This window comes from Amblyomma americanum, chromosome 3 (genome assembly GCF_052857255.1).
Source record: "Amblyomma americanum isolate KBUSLIRL-KWMA chromosome 3, ASM5285725v1, whole genome shotgun sequence".
Taxonomy (NCBI): Eukaryota; Metazoa; Arthropoda; class Arachnida; order Ixodida; family Ixodidae; genus Amblyomma; species Amblyomma americanum.
In genome coordinates, this window is record NC_135499.1 from 126226802 (window position 1) to 126234597 (window position 7796).

The following is a 7796-nucleotide window of genomic DNA, read 5'->3' on the forward strand; positions in this document are numbered from 1 at the left end:
TTAAATATGAGTAAATTTAGGCTCTTCATCCTAAAATTCAGCGAGGTGCTTTCAATCTGAGATGAAACAATTAGACACTCAGCAGACCTGGCACCCAGATCGCCAGTTTCTCTCATTGGCACGGCTTATCTCTCTCTGCGGTGGTGGTAAACAGTTTATTCAGTAGAGCTTTGCGCCCCCTGAATTCGGAGGGGCCCTTAGGCAAGGGCTCGTAGCTCTTTTCCGCTGATGCCTAACCAGCTGTATTTGGTCCTCTAGCCTGGACCTGGACAGCACTGCTTCCCATTGCTCAGGTTGTGGGTTTTGCATTTTCGGGGCAATTTGCGTGCTTTGGTAAGCCGATGAAGCGTATTACAGAGGGGGGAGGGGGGCATAAATTACAGTTGCATATTGCGTAAATTTTGGCTGGTTAAAAATCTTCAATATATGAAGCACTCGACTAGTCAATGTCCATACTGAGTGACCCCGCAAGCTATATATCCTCCACAAGTATGGCATTAGCTGCTGGAAAGGACGCACCTGTCTTCAAAGTTTTGTGAGTGCGACGCAGTCATGGGGGATGATAACACGGGACCGAAGAAAGTCGCGCTGGCGGTGTCGGCAACATGGTTGAGGATGACACATCGCCGGTTGAGGATGACAGATCGTTGAAGATTTGGTCTGTTTGGTTTGTGGGGTTTAACGTCCCAAAGCAACTCAGGCTATGAGGGACACCGTAGTGGCGGGCTGTGGATAATTTCGACAACCTGGAGTTCTTTAACGTGCACTGGCATCGTACATCACATGAGCCTCTGGCATTTTGCCTCCAGCAATATGCGACTGCCGTGGCCGGGATCGAACCCGCTTCTTTCGGGTCAGCAGCCGAGTGCCATAACCACTGAGCCACCGCAGCTGCTACATAGTTGAAGGATACGAGGGGTCGAAGTCTACAAAGGTAGCGGCGACTCTAATCATTCTGCGCAGGCTTGGCCGCCACATGAAAACGATACTTGAGAGCGACCATAAAAGGCGGCGACGGAAGCGGCATCGATGAGGTGTCGAGTCGCCTCCGAGTTTATATTTCATGGGCTAAACTGAAAAACGCATATGTAGCCTCAAAGTACCTGTTTCGTGTGATGACCACTGAAATTGTGTGCTCTGTTGCGATTACCAGCCTACTTTAAGGGCTAATACCCCTGTCACACAGGACTTGTTCTCGGCCTTTGCCGTAAAGTTGTTTTATTGCACTAAAGGAGCAAAACCGAAAAGGAGCAGCGACGCTGCTGCACGGCAAATCCAAATGAGCTAGAACGCAGCCTCCGTGAATGCCAAAAGTCACCGCTGTGTGTGAAGCGGCGCTAGTAACATTATGAAATTAAAGCAGACGGTAGCACTTCAGCTAAGAGTGCTTTCGTTTATGTTCGAAAAAGTAGCTATCACGATAATAAACGTGCGTTCTGACGGTGAGAAACGGATATTTTGAAACAAAGTTTCTTTTTTTTTTTCGTCGTTCTCGGTCCGACTACGGTAAACGCACTTTTCCGTTCGGCTCCTCGTTGTGTGCGAGAAGCGTGCTTTGTTGCTTGTGTCTTTGTGCACACAAGCAAACTCAAAACACGCACACAACAAAGAGCAAACGCAGAAAAAACAGCAAAGCGAGATGCGCAAGCACGTGTGTGTCGATGCGGCTGCTGAAAAGCGTTCAAGTCCTTTCTTAGCAGTGTGGATGTCTTTAGTCATAGCCTCCTCCACGGTTAAATGCACTGTAACGCAAAATTAACCATTAAATAAGATAAATTAGATATTTTTTACAGTTTCAAAATTAAAATTGCGTCAATTTTTTATTCTTTGAGCTCGCTAGCTGGCGCTGCCGTCTGGGTTGCTCCTTTAAGCAACTTTAAGGCCGCTGATGGCCGCCTTTACTGCTACGGGCCTTTATCGCAGAGGTCTCGACGCTTTGCCGTGTAGATGCGCGTCACGCGCCTTTGGGGCGAAGGACCTTCATTTCTAAGGCCTTACAAGTGCCCGTGTGACAGGGGTATAAAAGGCACATTTGGAAGGGAGGGTGGAAGTTAGCAAAAGTGATTGGAAGACTGCTGGCTCAAAAGGGGAGAGGCGATATAATATTATAACTTTTAGCATTAAAAATGCATTAAAAGAAAATGCCGAGTATATAGACTTATTTAGAGCACCGTTAAAGAAGTATCAAGAAAAATGAAGGGAAAAAAAACAGAGCAATGGTGGCGACTGCCACCGCCCGGTTTCAAAGGGGACGCCCTTCTATTCATTCCTTCCATGACGGATAGGGTGACTGTGAACCCGCTCCTTGTCTGCTCCCGCCGCAATGCCGCTCCGGCGGTTCCGCGGTATGCGCGGTGCGCGATGCCGCACGCATTCTGAGACAGCGCGCATGCGCTGTGGGAAGCGCCGCGGCTCTCTGCTTCGTGGCGCTGCACAGGCAATGGTCATGGCTGCTGCTCCGCTAGTCGCCGCAGCATTTCGTTTCGCGGTAGTGTCGACATGTGACGCGTTGGTGTGGCTATTTTACGCGACAGCGTATGAAGCTCTTAAGGTAAGAAGTTGGGCTAGTTGGTACGTTTTCATGGTTAACGAGAGCAAAAAGGACGAAGGCGAAAGGAAGAAGACGACAACACGACACAAGCGCTCACTCGCAACTGAACGTTTATTGGCAATAAACAGCAATATGTGCACAAAAAGGCGAAAAAGCAAGTAAGCAAGAGACAAAGGGTCCATGACGCCGCACCAGGAATCTTAATCAGGAACAGATTACACGCGGATCAACAAGAGATCTAAAGCAATGCAGTGAACTTCGGCACGAAAGAAGACATACGCGAGACAAAATCGTGTCAATAAGGAAGGCTATTTCATGGCTTGTTATGGTGACTGAAGGGGTGCTAATGCACGTGTCGATTGATTTTGCAGTGTAATACGCCTCCTTTAGCTCGCCTATGGGTTGATTATGGTGCGTGAAAAGAAAAATAGTTTTATAAAATTTTGGGGAACATCGCTTGCGTTTTCCTAGCCGGTCACTTTCCCGGAATGTATACAGCTCGTTCGGTCGAAAACCTGTCGGCGTCGTAGTAGTAGTAGTTGTAGTCGGCACCGCGCGTCGGAAATATTTGGGGACTGCGTAAAAGTCAGAGGGCACGTACACTCAATGAATAAATAATCCGCGGTCTAGGCCGGGAATCGAACCAGTGAAACCGAAGCCGTCTACCAATGGTAATGTGGAGCACCGTTTGTGTTGTTTTCAGAGGCCTCGTAGAGACTCCGACCGATATGTCCAACGGGCAAGGCGATGGCGTTCCGTGGGCTCCCTGGCAGCGCTGCAACACGCTGTCGCGTTCCACTTTTAAAGGAGAAGCTTAAGCGCCCTCCATTTGTCTTTGCAAGGAGGACAGCGAAAGGAAGAAGCCGTGCACAAAGCCGCATCTCCGAGCGAAAGGGAGTGGAAGAAGAGTATACAGCGCAACACTCAGTGTTGGACGCGCGCTGCATTCGTGTAGCAAAATATTGCCTGCCGAATGCCGCTGCAGAGATAGGCGCTCCTGTCTACCTTACTCCGTGGGGTGAAGTCCAACTACCCAAAGGACCCTCTTTGCCACTATTTCGAATCCAATTGGTGAAGGCGAAGAACGTTCACAAAATAGCATATGCGCAAAAGGCCGCCATCCTCTCGTACGAGCACGGCGGGTGATGGCGAGGTACCGTTTTCAAAGTTCAACCGCATATGCAAAAATCTCTTCCTATAAGCCATGACATATACTGGCTATGCAGCTACTCTTCGACGTGAAACTCAACTTTTACTCGCATTGGAAAAAGATTTAGAGAAAGGTGCATATAAAAGAGCGCCAGGCATTATAACAAAATAAAAAGCGCTTCTTAATAGAATTCTCCTCACGGAAGCCGTTACTATCATTATATTTATCACTCAAGCTTGCCCTTTCAATGCGATCTTTGGCCGAGTGGCACAATTTGTGGTGCAATCAGCATCAGTATTACCATCAGCCAAGTTCAGGCGGCTACCGGACAAATGACTCTCCCGAATACCTCCAGAATAATTTGCATGCCGTCTTAACGCTTAATGTTCTGTGTTTCCATAATATGGCTGTCTGTAAAACGATGGAATAGACCCCAACAAGCCATTCATTACCAGACCTTCATTTGCATCTTCGCGACTAACTAGGAACCTCACGAACGGTAACTGAATTCAATTAGGAAATAATCGCATTTTGTAGACCAATTTATAAACTTCACCGTTACAGGATATTAGAATTCTCTGCCACCATAGGCGAAACACTTTTTTCATCAGTGTCCTCTGGTATGTCCGTATTTTCCTTGGAGCAAATTTACTGCACGAATACAATAAGGAAATAGTCACGGACACTTTCACTTCCCTGCCATGACTGTGGCTGCGTTCCGCTTTATACCACAGGCGAAGGTGGTAGGGCAATCGAAAGTAGTATCACTAGGTAAATTATAGCGCTTGAATATATTTGCTGCATTGCTAGAAGAAGCGCCATCGGGCCTTGGATAAACCCGCTTAATAGTAAACTAGCAGGTTCAGCTGCAGCACTAGCGAACCATTACCGCTTCTTCACTCTGTTTCGGTATCTTAGCACGTGTCACTTACAAGTCGCGCATGCGGGGTATTTCTGCTCAGTCTCTCCTTCCTACACGGCGCGATACATTGCACTAATTGAGCGGGGACAGTTAAAGGTTTCTTTTTCTCTATCTCTATGGTGTAGTTAGAATCGCTTCAGTTCCTGAGCTTTTCTTTCGGGACTACTCATGTATTTTTCAGCAATGGGGCCTTTGTTATACCCCGAACCTTGCAATTCTGTTAACGCTTTTGGATGCTATGTTCAGCCGCGGCAATACTACTAAAAACACCTTTCGGCGCTCAAGCTCTTCACACATCTTAGCTAGAGAGACTTGGGTGGTACTTCATAAGTATGTTAGCGAATGCCGCTCCTACGTTCGCGTACATTTCGAAGAAGCTCTCATGCTCTCTGCACGGAACGCACAAGAAAAGTTCGAGCTTTTAAGGCTGCTCCGTGTTATTTTCATGAAACATTTGAAAAATTGTGTACGTTGCAAACTGGCTGCCTTTTCTAACAGTGTCTTACGCCTGGTGGGTATTGTTTTGTTTCAGACAAATTCAGCGCCATTCGTATTGTAGTAATTGATTTCTACAATGTAAGCTAGCAAATGAGGTTAATCATGTTGTGCATAACGTTGAGCTGGTCATCTCGTGCTTCAAGACTGCATGGTCATAAAAATCAATTTATCACATTTTTTTCATGTGTGCTAGCGTTATTTAATGGCAGAAAAAAAATTAACGATCTGCCCATAGCTGAAAATGCCACATGTATGCAATGAAACAAAAATATTACTCTCTTAACTAGCCCTTACTTCAGCAGCCCGCTGGAGGGTCCTCAAGCGCCAGTAATGCGCCGGCTGGGCCGCGCATTGCTCGCACGTTGCGTGTGAAGCAGTGCATACACAAGTGTGCAGCGGAATGCTCACGCCTGCGGTGTGGCTTTTCATGACAGTGTGAACTTTGAAATATCCAGAGAGCGCAGTCAAACACGAAGCGTTGCCCGAGCTGAACACATGCTATTCTTCTTTGCAATACAACACTGCATGCCACGTAAGAAAAAAATCATGGATAGCATTTAAGACTACTTAATTGATCTGAATGCTAAAGCATTGTTTTATTTTTATTTCAACTTTCTTTTTTATTTTAAATTTTTTTTTCTCTGCTAATAAGACACCAACACATTAGCGTACAGTCGCAAGGCAACGCATACACTGGGTTCACCTTTGTTCCCCCCAAGAAGGAACGAAGCTTCGTGGCATATGGGTTTCGCGCGTATCTCGCAATCTGGAAGCCCTCCATATGTTCAATTCCTCGCACCTTCGGCGGAAATGTTCTTTTTCTTTGACGCCACGGTAACGTCACCTGGGATTTTTCTCCGCCACTTTTGCTGTTGAAGACTCCGGGTCTCGTTGTCGATGAGCCATATAACGATTTCGCATCGATAGGGCCCCTATATGTCAGCAAAATTATAAATAAGTGTCTTAGAGTCTGCAACTTTCTCGTTTATAATGTAATTTTGTCGCACATTGTCCCGACTTTGCGTATTTTACGGAAACAGACAATAATCACTTGTGCTAATCACGCGTATTCTTTCTGGTTGGTGGCAACGTCTGCTACAGATACCCAATTTTGATTGCATTACAACGCCGGTGTGTCAGCGTTATATAACCATATAATCGTTGCTTCAACAAGGAGGCTGAAGTGCTCCAGATGAAAGCCTGCGCCTGCACGTCGGTGTATCCGCCGTGTTGCAGCGAAGCCGCTCTTCTTTCGACAAGAAACTTCCGCCGCTCGTTTTTCAATCATTCCTCCTGTTTTCTGTTTTTATTCCACATTCATTATCAATCTTCACAAGCCGAGTAAACTTTAGCCTAAAAAATTCCCTGTTTTTTTTTTGCCTGCTCCGGCTGATGTGACCATGAGAGCTGAAGGTGCCGCTTGTCTTTTTACAATAAGTGCACGCAGTGTCACAGAGCGCCGTTTGATCATAATTATCGAGGAGCTCCTGTCCCAAAGCTGGCTTACCCCTGTGTTGACTTCGCGGAGGTTAACTGACATACGATGGCATCACATGTAAACTGTGCAACCGGCTGTATTTGATGTGCTATAACTATCGTTTCTCTACTCTACTGGCGTTTTCCTCAGCGCTCAGCAGCTCGTTTTAACGCCGCAAGATGTGTGACAGTATTAAAACTTCAAATCTTGACTCAGTAAAAGCGCGGGATTGTGGCAGTCGGGTTCTACGTAGAAATCTGTACCCCACGACACGCTTCCCTTCACGGCAACGAGCACACCCACTTGCTCGCTCGAGACCTGACCAGTCGGGCACAAGGGGGAGAGGCCGCGGCATCAGGTCGGTAATTTATAGACACACAAGAGGGAAATGTATCGACACCACCACCCCACAGAACCACTTACGTACACACTCGTACCCGAAAACTACAGACACCCGAGAGGACCATTTCATTACCACCCCCCACCCCCCCACATACTCACTCACAAATTCTTCAACAAGTGGGCTCCAGCATGGTTCCAGCTTCAGACACATACTATTCCAAACCTCGACAACACAAACCTCCTCTTCCCCACCCAATACCGTGGATGCTACATGGCATGCAGCAGCCCTAAACGCACTTTTTGCACTTCGTATGTAATTTCCTGATACTCTACGACACCAAGCACCCATCCCCAATTCCACTCTCTCCCCTTGTGAAGTTTCACTGGCTAGGGTCACATCCGCAAGACCAGCAGAGGCTGGTTGAGCGGGCGCGGCGGACAAAGACAGTGACATCCGGCGGAGTCCTGGGTTAAGGGCACTGCCCGAAGAGGCTGGCTCGTACCATCTACCGACCAATCTGAGATTTATTGAATGAATGTTGTTTCATCCCTCTTCCCTTTCATGTAAGGATTTTCACCACTGATGGCTGGTACATTAAAAAAACTCTTCTGTCAGGTGCCGTTATGCCACGTTTACAAAGCTGGTGCATTCTCTAAAATTATGTCAAACTTGTTATGAATTATGAAACGTATTGAGACGACTGGTCTGACGCCATGATAAGCGGTTGACAAGTCTCGGCAAACTGCAGTTTTGGTAGTGGCGTTTATTAGATAACTGAAGAAGGGGACGTAGGTGGCGCCAATGACTGCACAACATCTAGGTCGCCGGATCTCCGGCTCATGGGTAACTCAGAGC